The sequence below is a fragment of the Capricornis sumatraensis genome, chromosome 9 (genome assembly GCF_032405125.1).
Source record: "Capricornis sumatraensis isolate serow.1 chromosome 9, serow.2, whole genome shotgun sequence".
Classification (NCBI taxonomy): Eukaryota; Metazoa; Chordata; class Mammalia; order Artiodactyla; family Bovidae; genus Capricornis; species Capricornis sumatraensis.
The window spans coordinates 88,441,657-88,460,351 of record NC_091077.1 but is presented as its reverse complement, the minus strand read 5'-3'; the positions used below and the strand labels follow the sequence as shown (position 1 = coordinate 88,460,351).

Here is an 18,695-nt window from a genome sequence, read left to right as displayed (position 1 = left end):
GCAAGCATCTGAAAAAGCATACAGTACTTTAATTAGGAGACATTTCTACTAAATACTGACAATGCTATTGAAGACCTGAGCACAAAGGAACCAATGTGATGTCATCTTATATTTTAAGAGTTAAGTTGATACATCTGAGTGGGTAAAATAGCCTATGGAAAGGTCATTTGAACTTAGGTTTTAGTGATTCTTTCTAAAAGTTGTTTATTTGGAAAACTTCTTACATAATATGAGGAATTGGTTCTCTTTTTGTCTTCATCCATGCTGTCACCGGAAAGAGTCAGCCATTGTTCATCATGAGAATACCATGAGTCATCCCTGCCTCACAGCAGATCATGATTATCCAGTGACTAAGGATGTCAAAGGAAAGACTAGGTCCTTTGCTGACATGTTTCTTCCTGGCAGATCTAGCATCTTTCTTTGTGTCGTTAAGCTACCTATCACTCTATTACCTCTGACTCTTTGTTAATCTTATTCTACCACTACCTGTTTTATTTAGATAATGTACAGTAATAAACTGGAACAACAGCAAAAAAGTGTTTTAACACTGATGTTTGTCTAGGAATTAAAAGTATTTAGCCAAACAAGTATTTAGATACTTTTTCATTAATGTCAACTCTTCAAAAATTCAACCTTTAATAAATTATTTGAGTAAATGAAGAGCAAATATATTCAAAAGTTAATTTATATATGGGCTTCCCTGGTGGCTCAGACGGTAAAGCATCTGCTTGCGATGCAGGAGACCCGGGTTCGATTCCCGGGTCAGAAAAATCCCCTGGAGAAGGAAATGGCAATCCACTCCAGCACTCTTGCCTGGAAAATCCCATGGATGGAGGAGTCTGATAGGCTACAGTCCATGGGGTCACAAAGAGTCGGATATACTCACAAGAAATCAGTTTTTTTCACATTGGTTTTATCATTAAAAGAAACATCCTTAAAAATGTTTAACCAAGAATTACTATACCAACTATTAGCCAAAATATAATTTTAGATAATATGTATGGGAAATACAAAGCGAATCTACATTCTTGTGTTAGTTATTGACATAATAAAAGATTTGTATGTGTATAAGTACTGACTTGATATTTTTGATTAGAAACACTTATTAACATTCCAAATAGAAAGTAAAAAATAGAAGGAAGAATGACATCAGCAAAATGACTGAGTAAGACATCCCTGGTGTGATCTGCCTCAGTAACAGTGATTTTGCATCAATCCACAGACAAAAGTGCCTTCATGGGAGCTCTGGGATCTAGACAGGAAATTGTGACATGGAATATATTTAGAGTCCTACCTATAAAACCTATTAGAACTAATAAGTGAATTCAATAAAGTTACAGAATATAAAACCAACATTCAAAAATTAGTCACATTTCTATACACTAACAACAAAATATCTGAAAAAGCAATAAAGCAATCCCATTTATAACAACTTTAAAACAATAAAAACACTCAGGGATAATTTATTAAACAAGGTAGTGAAAGATCTGTATACTGAAAACTATGACATTGATGAAAGAGATAGAAGTCACAAATAAAGCAAAAATATCCCTGGATGAGGAAGAATTAACATCACTAAACATCCATACTATCTAAATCTATCTGAAGTTTCAATGGTCAAAGAATACAAACTTCCAGTTCAAAGATGAATAATTTCTGTGAGCCAGCTCTTGAGTATATGACTATGGTTAACAATACTGTATTATACTCTTGGGTCTTCCCAGGTGGCTCAGTGGTAAAGAATCTGCCTGCCAATGCAGGAGACACAGATGTAATACCTGGGTCAGAAAGATCTCCTGAAGAAGGAAATGGCAACCCACTCCAGTATGCTTGCCTGGAGAATTCCATGGACAGAGGAACCTGGCAGGCTACAGTCCAAGGGGTCACAAAAGAGTCAAACATGACTTAGCTTCTAAGCAACAACAACGATTACATACTTGAAAGTTGCTAAGGAAGTAAATATTGAATGTTCACGCTACAAAAAGTTAATTGTAATTATGTGAGGTGTTGGATATGTTAACTAACCTTATTATGGTAGTCATTTCACAATGTGTATGTCTCAGCTCATTATATACCTTAAACCTATACAATGTTATATGTCGATTATATCTCAATAAAGCTGGAGAAAGTAACAGGAATAAGTTTTTCAAGGCACAGATCAGATGTAGGATCTGGGGATCTATTCATGGTTGGGACGCTTTGAGATCCCCTACTCTGCTTTGTTCTTTTTTTCCACTAAGAAGTTTGCTGGAGACTTTTCCCCTAGCATTTTGAGATCACATAGTGTGACACAAGGGACTAAAATTAGAAAGTCAGATGGAATTATGTTTATTTTTTTTCTTATGGGTATTAAGGAGAATTGGTTCACCCAAAAAAGCAGACCAAAACTAATAAACTCAGACTCTACATGTCAGTTAACAGAAAACAAGTTTGCTAAAAAAAAATGATAAACATATTTCTAACTAAAAAAATTAAGTCTGATAGGAGTAACTTGAGTGTCTAATGCATCACGTGACAGCGTTCACTGAAGCTAATCTTTAGAATCTCACAGAATTTTGGAAGCATTTCTCTGATGAGCATTAGCTGTGTTAGTTGAAGTGGAAACATTGTCTAATGGCAACCATCTCTTTTAACGCCATAAACACAACCTAAAATGGCATGTTAGACCAATCCAGAAGCCAAGGAATGTAAAATCTAAGTTATTTCTATCTTTTGCCCACAAGCAACTTTTAAGAGCTGGCAGTTGGTGTTTCAAAGCCTTACTGGTTTTCTGTTGTAGTTGTTTTGTTTTCTTTTCTGTGTTGGTTAATTTTGAACACTGAGGCTATAATTTTATTTTACTATTAATAAGAAAAGTGATCTGACTTAAGGTTAAAGGGAGTATCTTTTTTATTCTACTTTTACAGTGCTTAACATGTCACAGCTAGCAACAAGAACATCACATGTACTTTTCAATGGGCAGAATTTTTCAACCAAAGCAGAAATGGCAGAAGCGTTTCACCACAGATAATTCCCTAAGAAGAGGCTAAATTATGAGGAATCTTCATCTAAAAATCACACTAGTGTTCTCAAACTATAGGAAACTTGCTAATAGTTATATTCATTAATTTTATCTCCTTTGGTTCATTAATTTTATGTTGTTGACTGTGAAAATGACAGTGTGCTTCCAGCCTGAAGATGATAAGACTTCCTTTGCAAGTTTTTCATTATCACACTGGTCCAAATTAGATTAAACTACATTCATGGCACATGAGCAAAACTAAGTAAATAAAGTTTGTGTTTTATGAATGAACCGAACGGGTGACCAATTAAAAAGAAAAAGGCACTAAAATGTCTTCTGTGTGGAAATATGTTGCCCTGTTCGTAATGAGGCTGCAGTCAGGGGCAACAGGACTGATGTTGGATAACAATCCCATTCAGATCATGGGAGATTATCTGTAATAATATCCCATTTTATGCACCAAGAAATAGGGTTAGGGCAAGTTAGAAAAATCATTAGTCCAGAGCATATTTTGCTAAAGTTGGAGATCTTTGGGCACACAATATCATTTTCTTCATGTCCTTTTCAAGCCTGTGTCTGTCTATGGAGGAAAAATGTGTATCTTCCCCATAAGACAATGACAGAAATAGGCTGTGGATATGCGTCTATGTCCAGTCAGCAGCAATATGCATAATAATATGTGGCACAGCTTGTGTAATGAAGTTCCCAGCATGCCGTCTGGAAAGGTATCCTCCAGTGTGTAAGGGTGATTTATTTCCTCTGTCAAGGGGCAGGACAGCCAGGACTTGTCCTTCCCTACTGTACCTGCAAAAATACTCTGTCATCTTGGGAAGTGGTAATGGGTTCCACGAAAGCTGTGCAGGGGCATTGTTTTGAACCCTTCATTTAGTTGGGCTTTGTCCCATGCCTTTTAATTCTGTGACTGAAACATTAACGGGGATTTCTTCAAAAACAATGCAATCTCTAGTGAAAAGGGCTGCCATGTCATACTATTGCCTAGCACGTGCCTTGCACGCAGTATTTAGGATGATGAATAAAAACAATTTTGCTGTGGTAGAAGTATGTAGAAAATGAGAGGAAACAGCTTTGTATATAATGTAACAACTTTCTCTGTAGTCAGGGTATAAGAAAAATAAGATTTGTGTTTGCTCCTTAAAATTATTGAAGTCGGTATATTTACATAAACATGATTTCTAGTACTAAGATGTAGCTATTAACTATACAGTTCTTCTATTTAGATTAGATTTTAATCTCAAATTTTAATTTCCTTTTGACCTTTTAAAAGATAGAGCAGTTTGTCTAATGATACCTCTTTTTCCAAGTCAGAGCTTTATTTTTAAATAAACAAAACTAAGTAAATGAAATTTTTAAATGTAAACTAAATAATTCTTCTTTATCTTCTCTAACTATACTAATCATTAAATAGTAAAACATGTTTTATTTTTCAGAAGATCAGAAAATCAAGAGAATAAAACTGAACAGCAAATATCCTAGTATTGGAATAAGTTATTTGTTACTAATATTTTTAATACAAATGCTTTTTGTAAATGCTTTATATTATGTATTTCCTCATCTAATTTTTATTTTAAAAACCATCATTAATCTCTTTTAGAAAATACATCTTTCATTATGTATTGCTAGCATTTCAAAAACATGCATCTTGAAGTCTTAGAATTTCATCTGGGCAACTAACCAGTGGAAATGGATGTGATTTGCCTATAGATAAAATGCTTATCAGTGCTAAAAGGCTAACATAAGGGTAAACAATTTTTCAAAGACAGAAGAAAATACAAAATTTGTCTTAATGTTCGATTCAGATAATTCTGATGAAAAGTTTACTTGATACTTGAATTCTAATGTGTTTATCTTAGAGAAGCATGGTAGTTATTTGGCCAAATTCACTGAAGGAGCATAACTTTGCAGGTCAGATCTTAGATGGCACGTGCTTGGGTTTAGACAGTTGCATTAGCAACTCCAACACTTCCTATCTGCCCAGCTGTAGACAAGTCACCTATGTCAGACTCTTTATCTGTAGCACCAGGGTAATAATTTTTCAGTTGTGATCATCCATGTTTTACCAAGTTAAATTAATTCTGTAGAAGTTTTGGCACAGCAACTGGTATTGAGTAAGTGTGTTTGGTATACATACTGCATTCAATAAGCATTTCTATGTCACTTCAAATTCTTCTACACAGCATTTCTATACTTTCCACTTTGGCCACTAGAATGTTTTACCTTCTGTGGATTCAGATCCTAAGCCCTAACTTCTGCGGAACTACTGTGGGGATCACTTCAATCTTTCTCTAATGTTCTTTCATGCATTTTAATCTAGTAGTATTTTATTCTATCTTCAACAATGACTTACTACTTAACATGTAGGGCTTGAAAGCAAACTGTTTCAAAGATTAAATCAGCTCCTTTCATTTGGACAGCTCTAGCCATTGCCTTTGAATTACATATTGTTGTTGTTTAGCTGCTAAATCGTGTCCTGCTCTTTGTGACCCTGTGGACAACGGCCTGTCAGGCTCTTCTGTCCATGGGATTATCACCAGCAAGAATACTGGAATGAGTTGCCATTTCCTTCCAGGGGATCTTCCTGACCTCGGTAGCAAACCCATGTGTCCTGCACTGGCAGGATTCTTCACGATTGAACAACCAGGGGAGCCCTGCATTATATAGAGATAATATTTTTTTACCGTAGTATTTTATGCCTATGCTTCTAAATAAGTTTAAATCTAAAGGGAGGATGAAGACCTGGGAAGAGCAGTGAGCTACATGTACTGAAATTTCTATTGGTGATAACGAGTGTTACTCTAAAATGAAGGAGCTGAAGCATAAAACCAAGAGAGGTTTATTTTACTCTTCAGAACCTACTTTGTCTTTCTCTATACCCTTATGTCTATTGGACTGTTCCTTTGGTTATGAGCTTTTCACACATTAGCTCATGTAATCCTTGCAGTAACCATGTGAGTATATGTTATTAATCCTACTTTAAAAGAAACCATGTTTTGAGAGGCTGGGTAACTTTCCCAAGGTCGCAGAGTGACTAGGCAAGAACCAGAACTCAAACTCAGTCTTGCCTTACTCCATGCCAATGCTCTCTACTCAGCTGTAAAACACTTCCTTTTCTTTTCTTCCTTTTCCTCCTGTGACTCCTCTTCTTCTCTCTCTTCTTCCTTCCCTCTCTCTCACACATCTTCTCCTTTAGGTAATCCTGATGTAGAATGGAAAATAAATCCATGAAAGTGAAAGTGAAGTCGTTCAGTCGTCTCCAACTCTTTGCGACCCCGTGGACTGTAGCCTACCAGGCTCCTCCATCCATGGGATTTTCCAGGCAAGAATACTAGAGTGGGTTGTCATTTCCTCCTCCAGGGGAATAAATCCATACAGTGTTAAATAATCTCTGTATTCCATTTTCTAAAAAAAAACTGTGTCACTATTTTATTTTGACTATTAGACCCATGCCTTTTCTCTACATCAGTGACCTTCAGTAGAAATAAGCTTCTATGACTTGGTGACTTCTATTCAACTTGGGATCAAGTTATTCTCATATGGTGAACAGAGAAATTAAGATTTAGCATTAGTAGCAAAGGCAATTCTGAGGTTAGGATCTAGATCAGAATCAGATGTGTTGTCCAAAGTGTGATGCAAAATATCAGTCAAGTTATTATGTCAAAATCAGGGGCCTGGGAGGACAGAGTTAGGCTGCTACCTAGGTCTGGAAAATCAGGGTTTACAATCAAGAAGACCAAAGACAATACTGTGGATCAAGATCTCATTCAAAGGAATAGGAGGGGAGAGAGAACTCTTGGAAATTTTGTATAACTTCCCTGACCCTTAGTTTTCTCATCTAAAATATGGGTATAACTCCTTGAGTTAAGGAGATTGGACATGCTACATGAAATGGACCTAACAATTCCTGACATGGATGTAACACAATCAAAAGCCCTGCAAGGGAAGAAAACCTTAGTGTTTTAAATACTTGATTATGACCTTGACTCATAGTTTAAGATTTTCTATAAAACAATGTTCCTCATATATCAAAGTGATCTGCTCAACACAGGATAACATGACCATTCAGGTGTCAATGCCCTCTATATGTGCATGGGTGTCTAGAATCCAAATGTCAGTATTTATTTACATAAATGAATTTAAAGTTTTTAAATGGGATATTTGTTGTTGTTTTTCAATTGCTAAGTCATGTCTGACTCTTTGCAATCTCATGGACTGCAGAATGCCAGGCTTCCTTATCCTTCACTATCTCCTGGAGTTTGCTCAAACTCATGTCTATTGAGTCGGTGATCCCATCCAAACAACTCATCCTCTGTCACTCCCTTCTCCTCCTGCCCTCAATCATTCCCAGCAACAGAGTCTTTTCCAGTGAGCTGGCTCTTTGCATCAGGTGACCAACATGTTGGAACTTCAGCTTCAGCAACAGTCCTTCCAATGAATATTCAGGATTGATTTCCTTTAGGATTGACTGGTTTGATATCCTTGCTGTCAAAGGGACTCTCAAGAGTCTTCTCTAGCACCACAGGTCAAAAGCATCAATTCTTTGGCACTCAGCATTCTTTATGGTCCAACTCTCACATTTGTACATGACTACCAGAAAAACCATAACTTTGATTAGATGGACCTTTGTCGGCAAAGTGATGTCTCTGCTTTTTATACACTGTCTAAGTTTGTCATAGCTTTTCTGCCAAGGAGCAAGTGTCTTTTAATTTCGTGGCTGCAGTCACCATCTGCAGTGATTTTGGAGCCCAAAAAAATAAAGTCTGTCACTGTTTCCACTTTTCCCCCATCTATTTGTCATGAAGTGATGGGACCAGATGCTATAACCTTAGTTTTTTGAATGTTGAGATTTAAGCCAGCTTTTTCACTCTCCTCTTTCACGTTCATCAAGAAGCTCTTTAGTTCCTCTTCACTTTCTGTCCTTAGAATGGTATCATCTGTATATCTGAGGTTGTCGATATTTCTTCCAGCACTCTTGATTCCAGCTTGTGATTCATCCAGCCCAGACATTTGCATTATGTACTCTGCATAAAAGTTAAATAAGCAGGGTGAGAGTTTATGGCCTTGCCGTACTCTTTTCATAATTTTGAGCCAGTGCATTGTTCCATGTCCAGTTCTAACTGTTGATTCTTGTCCTGCATACAGGTTTCTCAGGAGGCAGGTAAGGTGGTCTGGTATTCCCATCACTTAAAGAATTTTCCACAGTTTGTTCTCATCCACAGAGTCAAAGACTTTAGCATAGTCATGAAGCGGAAGTTGACGTTTTCCTGGAATCCTCTTGCTTTTTCTATGATCTGACGGATGTTGGCAACATGATCTCTGGTTCCTTCGCCTTTTCTAAACTCAGCTTCTACCTCTGGAAGCTCTTGGTTCACGTACTGCTGAAGCATAGCTTAAAGAATTTTGACATTACCTTGCTAGTGGGAATTTAGCATAACACAAATACGGGGTCACATTTTTAATAGTGATAATGATTCATGGTTTCATTTTAAGTTTTAAATTCATAAAACTATTATTTAAATATTTTCTGTCTCTGAAATTAAGTAGTCTGAGCAAATCCTTGAGTGTAACAACTAAGCGGTGAGTGGTGTCATGGCATAGTCACTTAATTTGTTAATTAACCAAACACCCATAGGAACCTTGATGGTTAACCATATACAATTCCAAATTTTTATTCTTAGTCGTATACCATTATTTAGCTATAATGTGATATTGATAAAAGACAGAACACATAACAAGAGATTAAACAAAGATGAGTAAGGAGAATTTCTAAAGATGATCTTTATTTACTTCCTTATGATGAGACTTCTAAGCTACCTTCATCTTGAGCAGTATCAAGATGTGTCTAGTACTGCAGAAGCTAATGTCAAAAGAAAAAAAAAAACAGTGATGAATATATCAATTTCATATATTTATCTACTAAGATGATAACTCTAAGTATATATTATGTGTCATTTGTTGGATGTTCTTGCAAACAGCCTAAAATCCCCATCATACAGAGGGGAAAATAACACAAAAATTGTTTTTCAAAAGTATTTAATGAAAAATAGGAAAAATTTAATTCAGCTAAGAATCCTTGTCTGTTTTGAAAAAAGTTATTCTTCAATCTACATGCTAATAGTCTCTCAATTTGAATATGATGTTATTTTATAAATTTGTTAAAAATCAAGGCATGTTATTTTTTCATAATACAATTAAGTTCAAGTAAATTAATTGCTATGAAAGACTTGTTAAGTGGCAAAGGTTGAATTTTGTCTTTCTACGCTATAAAATTTATCAAACTATGACAATCAATTTTGTAATATAATCTTTTCCAACATGTTAATATAAATTTCTTTAATCTTTTTAAAATAACATTTTTGTCACATTCCATACACATATACAATTATAAAGGGATTTTTTTAAACAACAATCAAGCTCCTCAAAATTATGAGCTTCTGAGAAAGAAACTTGAGTTAAAGATGTAGAAAAACCCCATGTAGTTGAGGATAGAATTTGAGAGTACATTTGGATTCTGTGCAGAAATATTCTGTTGACTTCCACTCCAAAGGCAACAATGTGTTTCTAGTCTTCTGACTATACAGAGTTATCAGTTAGACTATAAAAGAAAAGTCACAATTGGTATTCTAAAATTTTCTATTAAATTTTTGAATAATGCACAATGAAGCCATATTTCATAACAGATGCCATCAGATTTGCTGATGATTCACTCAGGGGAATGCTTTAGGAAAATTAAAACCCCAATGGACTATGACTCTCTCTCTGTCTCTCTCTCTTTCCTCCCACCCAACCATCCATCCACCTATCCATCCATCCATCTGCATATATACCTCTAGGTTCTAATAAACCATCCAAACTGGCCATTTGCAGCTACTCACCACATTTGAGATGCTTATATTTGTGGCAGGGCTTAGAGACAGGAAAGTAATAAAGATACAGCTGATTGCTATGGGATATTAATCCTAAACCACTGAAAAGACACTATTTTGTGATTTTCTGTGTTACTTTAATTATGATTTCTGAGTATTCAAATAATAAAGAGCAGTTTTAGAAAATTCCTAATCATTTCTCTTCCCATTATATTTCCTACCATAGTCACTAACTCAGGCCCTTTGCCCTACTGTGCCATAGTTTTCCAGAAAATGCACATCCTTGGGGACTTCTGCCTTGTTAGCCATAATCCCTGTTAAATCCAATATTCTTTCTTTATCCCTGCTGCCTCCATCATTTACTGGAAAAGACTGCATTTCCACTTATATCTTAAGGAAACCATAGTTTCTGCATATCAAAGTAGGCTTGCTTATTCTGTTACCAAGCCAGGGAATGGCATAAGTAAAACTTGAGACAGAAAGAGGATCTCAGAGGCAGTTATATAAGATGACAATATATTGTTCAATTGGTTGAATATGATAATAAAGCAAGGCATAAATTTAGCTACATTACTTCAAAATATGTTTTGACCTTCTGTTTGTCCCTTTTAAGTTTTTACTAGACAGTCAAATATTTTGGTGGAAGGCATCAATATATTTTCAATTTGGGACCCAAGCGGCTATCTTACATATATATATATTTTAGCTCATGACTAACACAGTCTTTCCAGAAACCAAACAAAACTAAATCCCAACTGCATCAGACTTATCTCATATTTCAAAAGATTCACAAAATTTAAGTGGGTGTTCAGCAGACAGAAAAACAAACAAAAATGTGAAAGAATCTCAATCTAAATAATGTTTGATTGAAATCATTGCTTGAACGGTTCTTATTTCTTAATGTCAGGACTCTTGTGCCAAAATGACAGAGCAGCCCTTTTGCTAATAGCATGGGTTTCAGTGGGAGAATTTCTATTTTCTTACAGCCTGAATTCAATGCAGTCTGATCACCAAAGCCAGGTAATACCAGCCCAGCACGCATGTGACTTAAATACACAAGACTTGCATTTCAAGAACATTTAATATCCTCTTAGAAGCCCTTAGGTAAAAGGGAGTCCCCCAATCCAGTCTTTTGTGCTTCTGCAATGATAGAAGAATAGAAAATTAAGATGATTCCTCTGACTATGGACTTTCAATCCCAGAGAGCTAGGTGAGGCGTGCAGTCTATTGACCCTTTTTCTCTATTTTTGCTCCTTGTACAAGGAGAGCCCAAAAGCAAAATCTGTGGAAAATAGCTAAGCGTTCATCCACTAGCTTTTTACCACTCAGGTACCACTAATATAAATTCAAAAAATGCTAATAAAGTCTGAAATTTCCCAGTAGGGGAGTAATGGAACACTTTTAAAAAAGGCACTTTCAGTTAATGACTAAGGCATTTTTTGCTAACAGCAATTTTGGCTTCTTATCCCAGGTGGAGAAAAATGCATTAAACAGGAGATTAAAATGTCCTTTCAACTGCTTGGTAATGCCAGCTGCTGCTGCAGGCTAAGGCATCCATGAAGTGGCATTTAGTTGATGGTGGTTCTGTTCCAGGGATGGAGCGAGAATGAAAATCCCTCTGGATGGGGGTCTCTTTAAATATGCTGTATACGCACAAATAGCAAGTGTAGGAGCTGGGCTAGGATGGTAAACTGTACAATCTGTTCATTGCATTTTGGTTGCTAATTAAGAGGTGACATACAGTATGAATGCACAGAACCTGTTGAAATTCTGTCAGGCTCTGTCTTTGCTTTCACATGTTTGAATGCTATTTAATAAGGCGTCTTAATTGAAAGCAGAGAAATATATAAAAGTAGAAGACAAATATGTTGGATTAGGATTCTGCGACAACGCGCGTGTGTATTCATGATTTCTAACCCCTCGGTGGAGACAGCTACGCTACTTCATAAGCACGATATGCAAATGCCGTGATTTTCTTCTTGCTGTGGGGGATAGAACCAGAGTGGAAAGTTGGAAACAGAACGTGCAAACACAAATGTGAACTTAACAGTGACTCTGACATAAAGGAAAAATGGTTTCTGTTGCCAAGAAATACCGTTTTTTATGAGAAGAGGTTTAAGGAAAGAAGATGGAAAAAAAGGGAGGGCCCTGCTACTTAACAATGTATTGTGTGTGTGTATTTTTATAGTCAGACGCATATTTTCTCTCAGTCTATCCTGAGTGTATGAAGCCAGATTAATACCAAACTGTATTTCCTGCAAATTGTCTTCATATCGTAAACATAACGAAGAAAGGTAAAATTAGAACCAGAGCCAAAGCTATGGGTCTCCGTGAAGCTAGTAATGCTAGAAGCAGGAGCCCAGGGGAAGGTCAGCACGAGGAACTGATAATTCAGTCTCTTTGTTTTCGTTTTATTGTTTGTATATAGGGGTTAATTAACGAGTTAAAAGATGTGAAGCTTGCTGAATTTGCCTGGCTCACAGCACGTGCTCAGAGGTGTTCATTCCATCTTCCCCGTTGATTATTCTTCAATTCTGGGAAGTATCAATAGACTAGGAAAATCTGATTGTAGTAAGTTTTCTCCTAGAATCCTCATTGCCCATGCTTCCCTTGAGCTAAAATTATTTGAATTTGTTTTACTTACGATAACTAACGACTCTTCTACCTCTCTCAATGACAGGTAGAAGTTGGCCTTACTTAAGCAACTATATAGGGTTCCCACTTTAACAATCATCTAGCAATAGCTTAAAAAGATACCTTTTGAGTTTGAAGGTAAATTTTCATTTCCACTTGTACTGTTCTTCTCTCTCCATTCTGCTCATAGAGTTGAGTATGGCTTCCTCATTTGATACTCAAATCTGTTGACACTCCTCTTTAAATTTCAGCACTATCTAAGCCCTAAAGACATATGAACTACTGTGTGTGATCAGGAAGTTCATCTGGAGCATTTGTCTTCACTGGAGCTCCATAAACCCTCTGTTTTGTAGACTGTATTCACAGTCCACTGAAACTCCGGAGTTAACAATAGGACATTTCAGCCATTCATTATTATATAAATAGCCAAGGAGTAACTTGAGTATATAGCTTCAGCAAATGTGTTATTCACTTTTTAAAAAAGCATCGCAACTATAGCAATGAGAAGTAGTTGGGGGACTTCCCTGGTGGGCCAGCGGTTAAGAATTCACCTTCCAATGTGTGGGATGCAGGTTCAGTCCCTGGTGGGAGAGCTACGATCCCACAGGCCTCATGGCCCAAAACCCAAAACATAAAACAGAAGCAATATTGAAACAAATTCAATGAAGACTTTAAAAATGGTCCACATCAAAAAATAAATTCTTTAAAAAGAAGATAACTAATTGGCGTCTCATTGAGCATACCAGAGGCAAGGAAAACTGAACAGTAATTGGTAGCTATTTAGGTGTCTAGAGAAAGGGAGGAAGGGATGGATAATGAGTCATGTTCACTTCTGAGATGAGATTCCATCTCTGAAGCAAGAATCCAGATACCTTTATATTAAGGTATAATGTTTTTTAAAATACCAAATCTTCAAATTGTCAGAAATTCGATTGCAATGATTCTCCATAGTTTATATCACTGCCTTTTGTCAATACTGGACATAGAATTACTAAGAAATACTATGGCCAGGGCACTTAGAGGTGGGACTAAAATAAGGATGAGCTGAGATGGTCTCCCAGGCAGCCTTGAAATGAACGCATTAGCTTTCTAACCCTAGAGCAGAGCAGTTGCGCAGAAAGTTCTATACTGAGAGGCTCTGAAATTCTTTCACATATTAGTAAGACTGTAAATATTATTAGAGATTTCAGGCTCCTAATCACTAAGAAAATAAAACCATACCAATAACCTCAATTACAAGTCTCTTTACAGTGTTACTTACCGTAAGAATTTAGTTTTCCTTGGTAAATGCCAGTTAAAAACATAGCAATTACATGTTCTTGCAGATTACTTGGTGACTCTATTTCTAAAGTTTTCATGACTTGCCCTCTGATTTTATAACCGAAATAATTTCTTTACCCTATAATTACTTGCTATGTAAATACCTGTCAATAAATGATTGACTCTGGCCATTTCCATTTAATTAAAAGGTCAACACCGACACATAAATACTTTTTTATTTAACGATAATATTTGTACCTGTAACCACAAAAGTAGCTTAGTATCCAAGACAAATTTATTTTTGCTGTGCACACTGAGATACACAATGTGAATTTGATGTTACAGGCATGTGGCATCAAATTCCCTATGTGGCAGTTATAAGTGTTATGTCATTTGTAGATAACAATGTAATAAATGCACATAGAAATGTTACATGAAAGTATTACGCATGTATAAATTTATTGAATTAGTATATAGATTAGGTAATAATAATGACTGGGACAGAATCATTCCAGAGATTTTTCTCTTCAGTTACAAAAAGTAACTGAATAACTGAGTAACTATTCTCATAATTCTTCTCCTTGGAGTACAGGAGAGAAACTAGGAACTAGAGAGGGATAGGACTTATAATATCTAGCCCTATGTTCCTAGGCAAATCTGTGGGGATCAAAGGGTGAAATGGAGCAGAAAGGCAGAAGAGGTCAGATGGGTTATGTGACAGGAGTAAAGAGCAGGCTAATTGAATTTGCAAATGACATGGAATTGGGAGTTGTTAAGAACACAGGGGAAGATATACGCTGTGAGTGTTGCTAGATAACTGAAGTTTGAGTGAATTGATCTTCTGAAACTTTGAAAACATACCCTCTGCATACTTTGGCTCTACTTTTTCTTTGTCATAGGATTTATTAGTTGCTCTTCCGGAAATTCAGTTCAGTTCAGTCGCTCAGTCGTGTCTGACTCTGCAACCCCATGAATCACAGCACTCCAGGCCTCGCTGTCTATCACCAACTCCCAGAGTTCACTCAGACTCATGTCCATCGAGTCGGTGATGCCATCCAGCCATCTCATCCTCTGTCGTCCCCTTCTCCTCCTGCCCCCAGTCCCTCCCAGCATCAGAGTCTTTTCCAATGAGTCAACTCTTCGCATGAGGTGGCCAAAGTACTGGAGTTTCAGCTTCAGCATCATTCCTTCCAAAGAAATCCCAGGGCTGATCTCCTTCAGAATGGACTGGTTGGATCTCCTTGCAGTCCAAGGGACTCTCAAGAGTCTTCTCCAACACCACAGTTCAAAAGCATCCGTTCTAGAAATTAACCAATGAGTATTCCATTGTCCGTTCAACGAATATGTACCCAAAGTGTTCCTGTCCTTTTTCACTCCAAGGAAGGACACAGAGATGAAAGTAAATACAATCACTATTTTTCTAGCTTTCCTGTCTTAAAACCATATTTGCCCCAGAATGTTTTAGTTAAGTGTAGGATATACGGCAATTTGAGTTTGAGAGGATGTTACCTGGCTTTGAAATTTCTTACAAAGATCACTTCAGAGTTTAATCTGAGGGAGAATACCACAGACACTTTTGCAAAACCATCCTTTATGTCAGCTATATTAAAAAGACAGAAAACAGTGCAGGTTTTGGTGAGTTGGTAGCTGGGAAGCTCCCTCACTCCTGTTGCCATTTCTTTAGGATGGAGAAATGCATTTACACTTCAAAGGATTTGGTCTCCTTTGCCATATCTGAAATGTCTCATTCTTACTTTAATTGAATGTGGCATCATTTTTGAGTGATGCAGGGTGCCTGGCTGTCAGTCCTTTAAGGAGGAGCCTCTGCCCTTCAATGGCTGGCGAATGAGAGATGGCAAGAGCATGCTCCTTCACTCTCACCCTCATTAACCTTCTCTTGGTTCACCTCTTTTCCATGCAGCTCTAGTAGCTCTCAAAAAAAAAAAAAAAAGAAATATTCTGGGAATGAATATAGACCTCATAATATGATATGAAGAAATGTAGGTCATGAAAATTTCAAGCCTGATAGAAATAGTTAATGCTCATTTATGCAATGACCTATGTTGTGTAATTTATTTATAACTTCTAAATGTTATAACATTCTTTTAAAACTTATCTCCTGTCAGTTTTCTTACAGTGCCCCAGGGAAAATTTTAAACTTGAAAGTTCCAACATTTCGGATTTATCAAAGTGAATTTCTCAGATTCTCTTTTCACTCGGTTTCATGGATTTTTTACATTGGAGAGTTAATATAGCTTAAAAAAAAAATCTCTCTCTTAAAAAAAAATTACCTCTAGGCTGAGACCATATTTGGAGAGCTTCTGCTCTGAAGCAGTTTTGAGGTTATTTACATAAGAGAAGGAAACTGGAATTATAACTGAAGTTATTTAAATGACAAAATTCACTAAACTTGATGCTATGATAATGTCTGATGAATATACACATTTTCTAAAGAAAATCAGATAAAATCTTATTCGGTTAAAACTCTATCTAGTTTATAGTGAAAAAGCCTTGTTTTAAAATGTTATTTTTAAAGCATTTTACAGACTGTGAACTCAACCATTTTTTAAAGGAAGATGTTGATTCTTAATAACAGTAACTTATAGAATTGGTTAAAAAGGGTAAACTATTTCATAGCCACCTTGCCACTATTGAAGCATTCAGAGCCCAAAATAGAAAATATTACTGAAAGATCACGTCCCAGGACTTAGGAAAAAAATACTCTACATAGGGAATCACCTGTTTGTGGGTTTAACATATCCTTTTTAACAAATCTATACATGGCTTAGAGCTATAAATTCTTTCAACAGCAGGCCTAACTAAGCACCTTGAAACCTAGAAATTTAGCCAGTGCTTTAAGTGTGATTAACACTCAGAGTGTAGCAAATCATGCTGCCATGCTTTCTTGTGCACCCATATATATGGGGGTCTAAATTACCACTCACTGGTTACTATTTAATTAAAGAAGAAAGTACAGGTAAATTGTTCCTGTCACCATAAAGTCTATGGACACGTTCAGTGACTGTCACTCAGTTAAAATAGTCCCAGAGTGATTAGGTATCTGCAGGTTATACAGAGTATATACTGTCTTTCAAAAACAAAGCAAGCCTTTTTGGGGAGATGGTATATTTGTTGTGCATCTCTTTCTGTGTATAGTTGTGTGACTTGGTTATTTTGAGACAAGAGTTTGTTGTGAAAATTACACTATGCATCAGTGTTAGCCCACCTACATTTCATGGCATTGGCTATTTTTCTTACTGTTCATATTCATATTTAAGACATTTAAACATGTAAAAATGTAACTTGAAGTACAGGCGAGGTTTCTAATGATGAAAACATGTTTTCTCCTAAAATATTGGTTCACAGCACTCTCTTCTCCTCTGCCCCCAAGCACCTCCTCCGCTCCTCTGCCTCACTGACAGGCTTTGCCTTCAGAGTTCATGTAGGTGTTCTAGCATGCTGCCCTTGGACTTGATCAACATGGCTCTGGACACTAGGATTTGGAAGTACGCACTGTGACCCTTTCTCCACTGTCTCTCTCCTAAGGTAGACAGAATCCATTGGGTTGGCTTAGGGGACAAACGCAGTTGGGATTCATAATCCTCCAGTTAGATGACATCTCAGGACCATGGGACCCTGTAATGTCCTGCACAAATATACTTGAGAAGTCTCCCCGGGCGTGTGTTAAGGATCTTCTAAGTCCCTTCTCCTCAGGGCATGAGTGTGCTTTTCCCAAAGGGAGAAGGAGATGGAGGTTTTGTCAAGTGAGCATGAAGATGATGATCCGTGGGGCAGAAAGAAAAGTGGTAGGTAATTGCCTAGAGGCCCACAGAACTCATGTCTGGCCCATAAAAGGAGTGGACCTGGTCTTCTCATTGATTCACAAAGTCTTTCCTAACTTCCATGATAAGGTCAAATACCTCTATTATTTTTACAAGCCTTGAGATCATTATGTGGTAATCCTTGGACACTCGGTATTTTACACTTCTTTATGTGATTATGTACTTAATGTCTGCCTTGCTACAAGTCTGTGGCTTCAACTAAGCCAGAAAATGGGTTTGATTATGGTCACTATTTTTTCCTCCTTCCAAATACATTGGCAGGCTCGTAGTACATGGCTAACAATATTTGAAATGAATAAATGCAAACTTGCCAGCTTTGTAACATTCTTCTGAAAACTAGAAGACCAGTGACCTTATTGTGTATATGAGGCTAGATATGTGTTTGGCAGATACTTAGGAAAGGTGTGCTAGTTAAGGTTTGTCCATCCAAGTTGATAATCAGTTTGAGTGAACATTACCTGGTGTGCATATATGTACTATCAATTATTAGTCAACTATTTTGGTTTGACTGCCCTGCGTGGGTTGTGAGATCTTAGTTCCCCAGCCCCAGCCCTCAGGAGTGAAAACCTGGAGTCCTAACCACTGGTTGTTTTGTTTAGTCATTAAGTCATACCCATTATGCCCAACTCTCTGTGACCCCATGAACAGTAGCCTGCTAGGCTCCTCTGTCCATGGGATTGCCCAGGAGAGAATACTGGAGTGGGTCACCATTTCCTTCTCCAGGAGATTTTCCCTACCCAAGGATCAAACTCATGTCCTCTGCATTGACAGGTCAATTCTTAACTGCTGAGCTACTAGGGAAGCCCCAAAACCTAAGCACTAGACCACCAGGGAATTCCCCTGAAAGTCTATTTTACTCTGCCCTCCTGATATATCAGTATATTTAACAGAGATGTCCAGGAAGATTAATTGGCTTTAAGCATAAATGGATCTAGGAGCTCAAATGGCAACATTAAGTAATCTTTTTCCATTTCTAAACAGTGTGTTGACTTTGTTCTCTAGCAATCTTTTTCCCCAGCAATTACACTAAAAATTCCAGGCCTGACTCTCACAGACCTAGCCTGGGTCACATGTGCA

At 37.0% G+C, this 18,695-nt stretch overlaps 1 non-coding gene across 1 annotated transcript; it reads left to right on the top strand.

Annotated features, from left to right (window-relative positions):
• Nucleotides 1-697: 697 nt before the first annotated feature.
• On the top strand, nucleotides 698-770 carry TRNAR-GCG (transfer RNA arginine (anticodon GCG)). The gene has a single exon. It is a non-coding gene; the product is annotated as a tRNA-Arg (tRNA).
• The last annotated feature ends 17,925 nt before the right edge of the window (nucleotides 771-18,695 follow it).